Here is a 14,132-nt window from a genome sequence, read left to right as displayed (position 1 = left end):
GTTTCTCTACATCCGTATCAATGCTTATTATTGTCTTTTTAAATTGTAGCCATTCTGGTAGGCTATTTAACCCTTTTATACCCAATTTTCTTATTTGTAAAACAGAATAAAAATATATACTTCCAAGGTTTGAGGTTGTATAAACATCTGCTATCATATTTTTGCAATCTGTGATTATTCTGCTTTTCCTCAACCTTGCAAAGCAGCTTATGACAGTTCTATGAACTGATTTGCGTACTGCTTACTTTATCTCTACTTAGAGAAATTGACAAAACAGAAATAGATGTAACATTCTTAAGTATATGGGAAATAACTATTTCATGATAGTAATTCATAAGAATATCTACAATTAGACAAGGGTATTATCATAATCAAGTTTTGTCATAAAGAAATATGTTAAGCTTTGGGAATTGAGAAGATGGTAGCAATACAGGTCAATGCAAAGCTTCATTGTGCTCTAAATGTGACAGTCTTGCTGATATCACTATTTTAATAACCATCTAAAAATTTTAAATTACTTTTATAATAATTTTATTATGTGCCTGTAAACAATGTTCCATGGTTCTATTTTCAAAATTGAAGTAATTTGTTTTGGAAATCATTTTTGTTCATTTTATTTCTATTGTTAGGCTGGTTGGTAAATAATTGAGATAGAACTGCCATCTTTCTGGAATTATCAAAAGCCAATTTCTCTTTCACCTATATGTAGGAATCCAAACTTGCCAGTAAGAAAATTCCAAATTTATTACCGTGTAGGATAAAGGAAGGGACCAACATCATCGTTCATTCTCTCTTTTTATCCATGGCATAAAGATACCAGCTAATTCATAGGGTGGTTGTAAGGATTAAATGAGATCCTTGATATTTGGGATTTCCTTAGAAAATGCTAGCTAGTCACATGTAATGCCATTCTTACTGCTTTCCCTGCTTTACTTTTCTTGTCTCTCAGAGACCCTGGCTGGTTCTCCGACTCTCTCTTACCCTCTCCAGGGCTGGAGTTACTTGATGCTGACCTCCAGTTACAGTCCTGCATCAACAGGGTCAGTTCCACCTCTAGCACCAGATCCCACCCAACTTTCTACACAATTGTTGCTAGTTTGACATCGACTTTGTGCCTCAACTCTGCTACCTGAACTTTCATCTTGTTCCTGAAATCCAGACTCATTTTGTTCTCCAATTTTGGTGACTGGCCAAGAAAGAGGTTCAGCCTCTAGGAAAATAGAACCTCTGAGAAAAACCTGAACCTCTTTCTTGGCTCTATTTTTCTAGAGCCTGAACCTCTTTCTTGGCCACTCGCCAAATAGCACCATCTGAGAGGGTTGGCCTTATTATTTTGTTATTTCACCTCCTCCTTCCCCTTCCTCCTCCTCCTTTTCTCCCCTCCACCTCACTCTCTGGGTCTTGGATTCTGCTATTAGGAAACACTCTTCTTCTCTCTTACCTGTAGTGTGCCTTGATTTCCCAACATATTTTGGCTCAGGTAATTTTGTTAAACTAGCATGTTACTTAGGCAATGCTGCCCTCAAAAGAATTCTATTGCCCTGGGCAATAACTCCCCCATTATACAATGCTCACGAAATGCCTTTGCTGTTATAGATTATTGAAGGTCATTGAAAGAGTTGTCCAGCCATATTGTTTGATTTGCATGATATCACTATTTTAATAACCATCTAAAAATTTTAAATTACTTTTATAATAATTTTATTATGTAATAAAATTACATGTTACATCTATTTCTGTTTTGTCAATTTCTCTAAGTAGAGATAAAGTAAGCAGTACGCAAAGGCCCTGAAGTCTTGTGACAAAGAATATAAGCCTGTCCATAAGGACTTCAGGCATAAATAGACCTATTTTCTTTGTAGGTTAGAATCACATTTAGCTATATTTGAGATTGAGGTCTTATTGATGCCAGAATCTTCATGAAGCATCAACTATTTCTTTTATGAGGGTCATGAGAGAGCTACATGCTTAAGGAAAAATGAGAGTGGGATACAAGCTGCCCTGATACTGTTAGCCAGGCTTGTCCTAGTGGAATATATGAAATATTCCCTTCTCTTTTGATGGTAATAGAGGTCAGACAAGGAAACAAAGTGTTTTCCTATCTTCCTAATTCCCTATATTTGAATCTATTTCAGTGAACTGAATACCAAGTCTATGGTCAATTATTGTGTGGCTGTCTCAGAAAAAAAATAAATGGAGTGTCAGTGAAATACTGCCTTCATGTTTGTGTAGCTAGTTCTCTTACGTTTTTCATTATGCCTATGTATCCACCTGCTTCTAATAATGAAATGAGCATTCTAGTTGTCTTGACACACTTTGTAATTGGAAAGTTATCAAAAGACATCATTAAAGTTAGCATTAGTGTCCCATAATATATGTGGCTAAGAATTCACCTACTGTTCAATTTTGCTTTTCAAATCATGTCCAGTTGTAAAATCCAATCTTCACCAGAGAGTACTATGTAATAGACACCACATTGATTTCTTTAATAATTATTTACTGAACAGCTACTATTCTAGGCCTTGAAAATACAATGACTCATAAACAAAGATTCCTTATACAGAGTTTACTTCTAGTTCAGAATAGTAGTACAGTTTACATATAGTTTATATGCTACTAGTATATATAATAAATATATACAGTAGTTTACATATAGTGGGAATATAACAGGAAATAAATAAACAGGAGCTCTGAGAAAAATGAAACACATTGTTAAGACAGAAAGTGAGAGCATGATGAAGTTACTTAAAACAGACCTGGTGTGGTGGCTCATGCCTGTTATCTTAGCACCTTGGGAGGCCAAGGTGGGAAATTGCTTGAGCTCAGAAGTTCAAGACCAGACTGGGCAACACAGTGAGACCTCATCTCTTAAAAATAAAGAAAATTAGCCAAGCATAGTGGCACACACCTGAAGTCCCAGCTACTTGGGAGGCTGAGGTGGGAGGATTGCTTGAGCTTAGGGGTTTGAGGCTGTAGTGAGTCATGATCAGGTCATTGCACTCCAGCCTCAGGGACAAAGCAACACCCTGTCTCAAAACAAACAAACAAACAACTTAATACTGTGTACTAAATGTATCAGGCCAGGCTAGGATATGCTGTCATAAAAAAATTAACTCCAAAATCATAGTGGCTTATTACAAAAGTTTCTCACTCATGCAAAGTCTACTATGAGTTTTGTAAACTCTCCAAGACAGTAATCCTCCATGTAATGACTCAGCAATCAAGATCACTTTAATCTTGTTGACATCTCAATATAAGGCCATCCAGTTGTGATGGAAAGAAAGAAGTGAGATTAGAATATTCCCAGTGACTCAACCCAGAAATGACACATTTTATTTCTGCTCATAGTCTGGTAACCAGAGCTGATCCAATGTCCTTGTCATTTTCAGCAGAGTTTGGACATATGATCATCCATGTGCCTAGCAAAAAGAGGTATGTGCTAGTGATAGCAACAGGAGACAAATTCCTAGGCAGACAGAAATGGATCTCCAGTGAAACCCAACCTTCAAGTCAAGGGCAGCTGAAAGCCTGAAAACCAAACTGCCAGTTCCAGATAGAGTCCACAACGGAAGTGAGAACTTCCCCGTCTTACCTACTCCCTCTTAACTGGTTCCTTCTGAATGATGTCTTTTAACCAATCAACTAGTGCCTTTTCCAAGACCACCCATGGATGAATCAGCACCCAATTCCCTGTTCTAAGCCCATAAAAGCCCCAGACTCAGGCTCACAGACAGCTATTCACTTCAGGTTCACTCTCACTGTTGAGGGCTTTTCTTTCACTCAGTAAAACTCTATTGGCGTTATTCATTCCACAGTGTCCATGTACCTCATTCCTCTCAGTTGCAGGGCAAGAACCTGGAACTTGTCAAACGGTGGGAGGGAAAGAGCTGTAATGCTACTGACTGCCAAGCTGCAGACAGCAGGAATAAATTAACTGTAACCGTCTTGCCAAAAAACAGGAGGGAAGAAGCCACTGGGTGCCACTCTCTCCTGCTTGCTGACATATGGGATTGAAAAAGGCACTGGGCACCACACATGCCCACTTGCCAAGCTATAGGAATGAAGGAACTGCTGGGTGCCACTCCCTCACCTCACTGAAATATGGGAGCAAAAAAACCAAAAAACCACAACACTAGTGATATGCACCCCACCTCAGAAGTTCTCCCTGATGCTTGAATAACAAGAAAAAAGGAGACATTTGAAGATAAATGTGATAAACAGTGCAGGTAGAAGAAGCTAGAGTAAGCGCATTAGTCTGTTCTCACACTACTATAAAGAAATACCTGAGACTGGGTAATTTACAAAGGAAATAGGTTCAACTGACTCACAGTTCTGCATTGCTGGTGAGGACTCAGGAAACTTACAATCATGGCAGAAGGCCAAAGAGAAGTAGGCACCTTCTTCACAAGGTGGCAAGACAGAGTGAGAGTGCAAGCAGGAGAAATGCCAGATAGTTATGAAACCATCAGATCTCATGAGATTCACTCACTATCACAAGAACAGTATGAGGAAAACCACCCCTACGATCTGATTACCTCCACCTGGTCCTGTGCATGACATGTGAAAATTACATTTCAAGATCCGATTTTGGGTGGGACACAGCCAAACCATATCATTCCACCCCTGGCTCCTCTCAAATCTCCTCACATTTCAAAACACAATTATGCCTTTCCAACAGTCCCCCAAACTCTTAGCCTATTCCAGCATTAACCCAAAAGTCCAAGTCCAAAGTCTCATCTGAGACAAGGCAAGTCCTTCTCACCTATGAACCTTTAAAATTGGAAGCAAGTTAGTTACTTCCTAGATAAAATGGGGGTACAGCCATTGGGTAAATACACCCATTCCAAATGGGAGAAACTGGCCAAAATGAAGGGGCTACAGGCTCCATGCAAGTCTAAAGTCTGGTAGGGAAGTCATTAAATCTTTAAGTTCCAAAATTATCCCCTTTGACTCCATGTGTCACATCCAGATCAGGCAGATGCAAGAGTTGGGCTCCCATGGTCTTGGGTAGCTCTGCCCCTGCGGCTTTGCAGGGTACATCTCCCCTTCTGACTGCTTTCACAGCTGGTGTTGAGTGCCTGTGGCTTTTCCAAGTGCCTGGTGTATGCTTCAGTGGATCTACCATTTTGGAGTCTTGAGGATGGTGGCCCTCTTCTCACAGCTCCACTAGACAGTGCCCCAGTAAGGACTCTGTGTGAGGGCTCCAACCGCACATCTCCCTTCTACACTGCCCTAGCAGAGGTTCCCATGAGGGCTCCACCCCTGCCACAGACTTATTCCTGGACATCAAGGCATTTCCATACATCCCGATATCTAGGCAGAGGTTCTCAAATCTCAGTTCTTGACTTCTGTTCACCTGCAGGCCCAACACCCAAGTGTAAGTCACCAAGGCTTGGAGCTTGCACCCTCTGAAGCAATGACCGCAGCTATACCTTGGCTCCTTTTAGCCATGGCTAGGATGCCGGGTGCCAAGTCCTGAGACTGCCCAGATCAGCAGCAGTGTGGCCCTGGGCTTGGCCCATAAAGCCATTTTTCCCTCCTAAGCCTCCAGGCCTGTGATGGGAGTGGCTGCTGTGAAGTCTCTGACGTGCTCTAGAGACATTTTCCCCCTTGTCTTGGTGATTAATATTATGCTTCTCATTTCTTATGTAAATGTCTGCAGTGGGCTTGAATTTCTCCCCAGAAAATGGGTTTTTCTTTTCTATTGTATTATCAGGCTGCAAAATTTCCAAACGTTTATGTACTGCTTCCTCTTGAACACTTTGCCACTTAGAAATTTCTTCCACCATATATGCTAAATCATCTCTCTGAAGTTAAAAGTTTCACAGATCTCAAGGGCAGTGGCAAAATGCCACCAGTCTCTTTGCTAAAGCATAGCAACAGTGACCTTTACTCCAGTTCCGAACAAGTTCCTCATCTCTGTCTAAGACCACCTCAGGTTGAATTTCATTGTCCATATAACTATCAGCATTTTGGTCAAAGCCATTCAAATCTCTAGAAAGTTCCAAACTTTCCCACATATTTCTGTCTTCTTCTGCATCCTCCAAACTGTTGCACAGCTACTTTCACATTCTCAATTATCTTATAGCAATGCCCCACTATCTCAATACCAAATTACTGTATTAGTTCATTCTCACACTGCTATAAAGAAATACACAAGACTGGGTAATTTATAAAGGAAAGAGGCTTAGTTGACTTACAGTTCCACATTGCTGGGGAGGCCTCAGGAAACTTATAATCATGGTGTAAGGCAAAGGAGGAGCAGACACCGTCTTCACAGAGTGGCAGGACAGAGTGGGTGCAAGCAAGGGAAATGACTGATGCTTATAAATCCATCAAATTTCATGAGACTCACTCACTATCATGAGAACAACATGGGGGAACTACCCCTATGATCTGATTACCTCCACATGGTCCTGCTCTTGACACATGGGGATTATAATTCAAGATGAGATTTTTGGTGAGGACACAACCAAACCATATCAGTAAGGGTTCTAACGTGGGAACAGAAAGAAGATCAGTGCTCTAAGGAAATAATGATATGAGTTTGTGTCAAACAGGAAGTCAAGGAACTGACCATGTAAGGCACAATGTAGCAAGTAGTTTGGTTTTATCGTCACTATGATTAGAAACCATTGAAGCTTGTTTAAAAAGAGAAGTGACATGTTTTGGTTTATGTTTTTAAAACAACAAATGAACTGATATAAAGACAATTGTTTATAGGAAGGCAAAAGGAGAAGCAGAGTATTAATGCAAAACATCCATATAAGAGTAGTGGTTTGGCCATGCATGGTGTGGTAGATTGCAAAAAAGATCACAAATGCCTCTCATCCCATTATGTACCCAAATAAGGCAAATGCCTAGCTGTGGTCAATAGGACAATTTGTTTACTTCTGTGTTCAACCCATAAAAGCCCCACTGCTCACACTGCTGAAGTAGAGCTCACTGAAACTTTTCCACTTTTGAGTGCTGCTCAAATAAACTCTGTTAAATTTATCTAATCTAAAGTTTCTATTTCAACAGTTTCTGGATATCAGTTTGTTTTTCTAGAAATTGATAAGCAGAAAGAATCAAATATTTTCACAGTCAGTTCTATATGTACAGGTAAGAAACCGAATAGTTGATGAGAGAAATTTCTTTGTAATGGAAACTAACACATGTAGGAGAAATGATAGAATGCAAAAATAGGCATTTTAGGCTCCTAGTAAAATAATAGATCTAGACAATGACCACCAATGGCTGCTTATACCATTGTGTAAAAGATTGAGGATGACTTTATAAAGGCTGACACCTCCTGTTACACATTTTTAGTATTCATATTACAAGGAGGGAAGAAACCAGAAATAATGACCCAGATTTTTCAGTAATAGAATTATAAAGGAGGAGGAAATGATATATATTAAAACGGACATAAGAGTCACAAATTAAATGTGTGTGTAGCTGTGGTCTGGGTCCTGATTTGAATATATCAACCATAGTAAGATATTTTTGAGACAGAAAAAAATTGAGCATAGATTGTGTACTAAGTGATATGAAGGAACTGATATTAATTACATTGGTTGTAATGATGTTATTGTGATTATGCTTTCTTTTTTAATCCTTATCTGTTAGATATATTCATTTGCCTATTTAGTAGTAAAATCATTTGCTTTAGAATACTCTAGGACAAAAAGCAGTGATATTCTTGTGTGCTTCTTATGTCACATGCTGGGTGGAATTTGACAAAAGGGATTCTCTAGAGACAATGTGGTACAAGGGGAATAATGTCAGGCTTTGACTACACAATGACTTGAAATAAAATCACTTATATTTCAGAGAAACGCCCAGACTGTGTTTTCTTCTTTTTATAGGAAACTTATACTAGGTTCTCAATATTTCTGTGCACATTCGATATTTCAACTATTATAGTTACTATCTGAACACTTTAAGGGATTTAAAGACCTGAGAAGATACGAAACGAGTCCATTAACATTGCAGGATATTCACACTCAGTGTGACAACAGCTCACAGGGTGAGGGGAGCCTCTTACCCTTACTGTTACTACGCCAGTGCCTTGACTGTCCTTCAGCACTGTAGACTGCTTTATTGCCCTGATTATGTGCTTATACATTCACAAGTCAAAGGTTCTTGCATATTTCAATACAAATGAGATTTATTTTTGGTGCCATCTTCAAAGTTTTGCTGTCTGACATTGCTGTCATAATAGGCATATTCAATTAATTTACATAGAGCAAAAATGGGCAAGCCTGCCCATGGAGTTTGAGATGTACAGTTTAAGTGCCACAGTCACATTTACTGCACCTGTTTTGGTAGGTATTCCCAACAACATAGCTACTTATATATTTTCTTGATTTCCCTTTCACCAAAATATTGAAGGGAAATGAGTCTGTGACATGGTTGAAGCTCAACAAATTCTTTTGGAATAGTCTGTAGGCAGGCTATTTCCTTGTAAGATCATGATAATTGAATAAAAAAATTCCTTTGGAATAGTTTGTAGGTTATTTACTTTAAAAATCATGATACATTGGAAATTAATATCCTATGGGCACAACATAATCTTGCAAGCACTTTGCATAGAAGAAGTGTTAAGTCTTTGGTTTAGTTATACCAAGTTTCTGGTTTTGTGGGTCAAATGGTCAAATACTACTATCTTAGTTCATTTGGGCTTGGGCTCCTGTACCAAAATACCACAGCCTGGATGGATTACTAACAATAGAAACTTATTGCCTACAGTTATGAAGAAAGGTCCTGGCAGATTGGTTGTCTTGTGAGGGTTAATTTCCCATTTTATAGACAGCACTTTATCCCTGTGTCCTCACTTGGTATAAGGGGTGACAAGTCTCTCTCTGGTGATTTTTTTTTTTTTTTTTTTTTTTTTGAGATGGAGTTTCTCTCTTGTTGCCAAGGCTGGAGCACAGTGACATGATCATAACTCATTGCAACTTCCACCTCCTGGGTTCAAGTGATTCTCCTGGCTCAGCCTCCCGAGTAGCTGGGATTACAGGAGCCCACTACCACGCCCGGCTAATTTTTTTGTATTTTTAGTAGAGACACGGTTTCACCATGTTGACCAGGCTGGTTTTGAACTCCTGGCCTCAAGCAATCCACCTGTCTCGGCCACCCAAAGTGCCAGGATTACAGGTGTGAGCCATTGTGCCAGGCCTCTGGTGTCTTTTATAAGGATGATTATCCCATTAATTAGGGTTCCACTCCCATGACCTAATCACCTCCTAAAGTCTCCACCTCCTAACATCATTACTGTAGAGGTCAGGATTCCAACATATGAATTTTGGGGAGACACAAATATTTTATATGATATTTAAATCTATAAATACACATTGGAGAGACTTATTTGTCAGTTGTTTTATATTTTTTGGAGAGAAGCCTAAATTACTGTTGTATACAAGAATCCTTTAGTAATAATTCTTTTTTAAAAATTTTAATTATACCCCCATCTTCCTGCAATAAGATTATTTACAAGAGCTTTCAATAAAAAGCCTATGTGTGGTTTGGGTAAGATCCTAGCAAATGTTGGAAAGGGAGGATAAGGAGTAAGAACAGATTTCAATACCAAGAGTATCCAGCTGTGAGTAAGAAAACACTATCATATACACTGAGGGCCTGACAAGTGAGTGAACTGAGTTAGGAGCCAAAGTGGGAATTTTGGAGGTCAGGACCCTGTCCATTCATTCATAATCTTTGAAAAGCCATACCCAGGGTCTGGTTTAGACATTTCTGTACTAGTGCCAAACAACCAAAATACAAAAGACAGAAGAAGAAAGACAGGACATAGATAATAATTATGCCCAAGCTCACATCTAAGTTACTTGCCTGTCTCATCAAAGATAAACAATGAATTTTATGGCTCTAACCATTTGATATAAAATTATACAGGATCTGAGAAGAGACAAGCTTTGTCCTAGTTTTGTACCATGAGAAAAATTTTGTCAGATTTTTAGAGTTCATTTTAATACCTTTGGAAAAATATGGGCATGGAGAATGTAAATATTATAAAGGAGATAATGGGGAAAACTGTGCTTATTTAAGTTATTCTGACATTTTACTAGGAATAAATGTATCTCAAGAAAGCAGATGAATACTCATTCTGCTTATGTATCATCATAATTACTAAATATCCATTTATTCAACAACTTTCAGTTAAGCATCTGTGTCTCATGTCCTGTAAGTGGGCCATGAGCATGTTTCTATATTCATCGATGGTTATATGATGTGATTACAAAGGAGATCAAAAGGAACCTACTTTAAATATGATACACAACACAGGGCCTCTCTGAGGAGACGAGATTTCGGATGAGACCTGAAAGATGAGAAAGTGCAGGGTGTGCTGAGTACTAAGAAAAGAATTACAGGCAGAAGAAACAAGGAAAGCTTGCCATCTTCAGAAAACAAACAAACAAGCAAAAAACAGCAAATAGCTTGTGTTGCTCAATTTATCAAGTCAGATAATGTCCTGAGATGAGGTTGGAGAGCAGGCAGGTGCCAAATGTATAAGGTGTTATATGTCAAGTATGGCTTTTTAATTTTATTATAATTATAATTTCATCTATTTACCTATATACATACCTACTGGCAGCTGTGTGGAAAATGGATTGGAAAAAGGGTAAGAGAAGAAACATCAAATGTTAAACTTAGCATTTATATATTATGTATTCATAAAGAAGAAACTTATGAAATGCATCATTTGGTTTACAGACGTGTTGTTCATATTGTTACTCAATGAAGTATTCCTGAATACAGATCACAACTGAGTCATGATTGCTTGCAGCTAAATATGAAAACTGTCAAATGATCGAAATACATTTTTGTCTTCTCTAAACTCTCAACTTGCATTTACCTACCTTTAGGTCAGTAATCCAGCTGATGAGTTGGTCATAATTCAAGCTGACACAATCAATCCAAATTAGTCATGATCTCTGTCATGAAGAAATGTGGAACAAGGGCAGTGGGGCATAACTGATGTTTGCTCCACTGAGGATGAATTATTGTAAATGTCTATAAATAATAATATTTTAGATTTTTCTAGTCCTGTATTTATGTGAGTTATTTTACTTTATTATGTGGATCAAAGTTAAATCCGAACAAACTGTCAAAAACTTTAATATTTTATGCTGAAGATAAGGCTAATAATTCATTTTCTAAATTTGATTGATTAGAAAAGGGAGAAAATACTTGCAGAATAAAATCAATTAAAATAATCAAGGCTCAGTAACATTTTCCTAAGGAGACTGGATTTCAAGGAATAAGTGAACATAATAATACCTAAACTGTAGTGTAAAGAGAAAGTAGGATCCAAATCCATCCCAGATCTAAATCTCAAGTGACTAGTAATCAAATTCAGTGATGTCAACAACCAGCACACAACACAATACAACAGTCAGTACTTCCAAATTATTTTTCTTCGATGTATATATTTTCAATTCTTAAACAGAGACGTTTAAAATAATTAAGAGCAAGTATGGGCAAATAGATTCTTCCTTTATGACATTCAGTTCTATAAAAGGACAGAAGACCAGTAAATGCACATTTGAAGGACTTTAGAAACTATTTTATCTACTGCTTGGACAAGTTAACAAATTCTCTAGAGCAAGAGTATGGCAGGTTAATTTATTTCCCATTGACCCAGCAACTAATGTATACAATATTACGGAAACCTTTGTCTATTGCCATGGCAGGGCTAAGTAGGAGGAATTCTCCTGAGGTTTGAACCTTCAGTACTTTTTCAACATTCTCTGAAAGATTTGACATGTACTTCTGCAGAGGTCTTCTCTCTTGTTACGAGAAACTTATTTGTTTAATTAAAAACTAAGAAAACATAGACACAACAGCAAATTAGCAAGTACCAATGGTAATTTATAATCCATGGTTAAATTTCATCATGATAGTAGCATAGAAAACAATGCCTTTCTGCACACCACATTTTGCATATTAAAGAATAGTAGAACTAGCAGATAGTTCTCCTAAACCACAATCAAATAATTAAAGAATTAGTCTAGGATATACAAATGATTTCAGCCTCAATGTCACTTTTTATGCTTTCTATTTTTTGTTTCAGTGCAAATTCATTAACCTATTCCTTTTGGTGCCCATCATTCTGTGAAAAGATTCTTTATGCTGGGTGTTCTTCACTCGTCACAATATGTGAAGGAAGAGACCACAACTGTCTTCAATCTTTTCAGTTTTCTTCTATTTCTTAATTTCCCTAAATATCTAAGCATGCTTTGTTCCAAATAATCATATTCAAGTGCTTTCATTTGCTTGAACATGTCCTTCTATCTCATCTGTGTTATCATTTACAATTTTTCTTGCCTACCTTGTCCATATGATAAATATGAACTCGTGTAGGAGATCAGTCAAGGTGGTGTGAGAAATTATAGGAAAAATGCAAATCTTCTTGGAAGGCCAAGGTTTCGCAAAAGCTTCGAAAGATAATTTGGCTGAAGGTAGCCAAATTCTCTTATCCGGAGCCTGAGAGCAAAAGGTAGATAACAAGGAAGTGTAAAGGAATTGATTTGGATAAGCTAGTTTACTTAGGCCTTGGAATCTGGTCTTTAATCATCTGCAAGCGGGACTGGTCTCTTAGGGGGCGATTGTGGGGTGGGAGGTGGGTGGGAGGTAGGGGGCGACCATGTTAATTACCCACAAGGTGTGTTGACTCAAAGCCTTTGTCTTTCAATCTGTGCTAACTAAATGCCTGCAGTGCTGACTTGTCATGGCTGTGGCTGCTGTGACTCTTTATGGCACCCTCCTCGGTGTCTGTAAGTGGCCCAGTCCCCTAGCCATGCAGCCAGGCAAAAAACCTGTGTCTGTGTACTTTTCTCCATCCATCACTCGGCCAGGGTCTGCCGGTCAGATCCAGCAAACTCACCTATCGTTGCTTGTGTGCCACAAGCCCTTTCTCATGAGAATGCCTAACTCCTGGAAAAGAAATGTTACTTATCAAGAATCTCTGCTCCATCCTGGGCACAGATAACTGGATCAGGGTAAGTAAGTGGTTCAGCTAAGGCTCCTCAGATTCTCTTTCCCAGGAATTTGGATTTGGAATACTGAAGGGCTATACAAAACAGTTTCAGGAAGTGCAAAAGCAGATACTGTACTGAATGGGAAAAACCAATGGTGGTGATGGGAATGAAAGACCAGATAACAGTGGGCATAATTGACACCAGCAAGCCAACGACATATGAAAATGGAAATAATGGGAAAGCAGGAACTAAGAGTATTAAAGAAGAGAAATAAGTCTGGAAAGAAGCAGAATTGAGAGACGTTTACCTATGGGAAAAGAATCACAGAGAGAATAAACCCACAAATGTGCCATTTTCAAGAGCCCAAGCTGTTTTATTCCTGCAAAGAGAGAGATTTCCTTCCATCCTTTTTACTGGATTTTTTTTTTTTCAGTTTGAGCTAATTGAAGCAGTTTTCTTTGACAGCCCTCTCTGTCCCAGAATGCCTATCTTTTCCTACCCTCCCCCAGTAGAAGGGGCCCTCTGTCTTCAGATACCTCATTGCTGTGATTCCCATTGTTATAGTTCCTTTCTCATTTGGTCTTGAGGTCTCTCTGTCGAGAGTGGGCATAAGCCAAGATACACACTCTCTAGGAGAGCCCTTACTGAGGGAAAGTTAGGTTCCAGTGTGTCCTTCAGGTGAGACACATTCACAGGTAAAACCAAAATGTATGAAACAGAAATGTATTACTTACAGATCCCAGAGAGGCTAGGGGCACTGGCAAGAGGCTGACAGGAAGACTGGAGGTGACAAGGAGCTCAACCAGTGGATGGGTAGTGAAAGGGAGTGAAACTTGTGGGACTATGCCTTTATTAAGGTCCATGGTGTTACCTTTTAGGCTCTTCCTTGAGATTGTGGATTGGCTAGTTTAAGAAAACACGAGCAAGAGGGGAAACCTATTTACATGGCTCCGGTGTTGACCATTAGATTTTATCATGGTAGCAGCTGTGGCGTGTGTTGGGTTTTGAGTTAGTGAGATAAGGAATAGGTGGGCTATATCTCAAACAACCACAGTGGGAGAAATTTTAACTAGGCCAAAAGTGACAGAGTAGGACTGGGTTTCAAACAACTCATGTCGGGTCTAAAAGTGGATGCTGAGGCAGCAACTTCAT

The sequence above is a fragment of the Rhinopithecus roxellana genome, chromosome 10, assembly GCF_007565055.1.
Source record: "Rhinopithecus roxellana isolate Shanxi Qingling chromosome 10, ASM756505v1, whole genome shotgun sequence".
In the NCBI taxonomy this organism is placed as follows: domain Eukaryota; kingdom Metazoa; phylum Chordata; class Mammalia; order Primates; family Cercopithecidae; genus Rhinopithecus; species Rhinopithecus roxellana.
Note: the sequence above shows the minus strand (reverse complement) of the source record.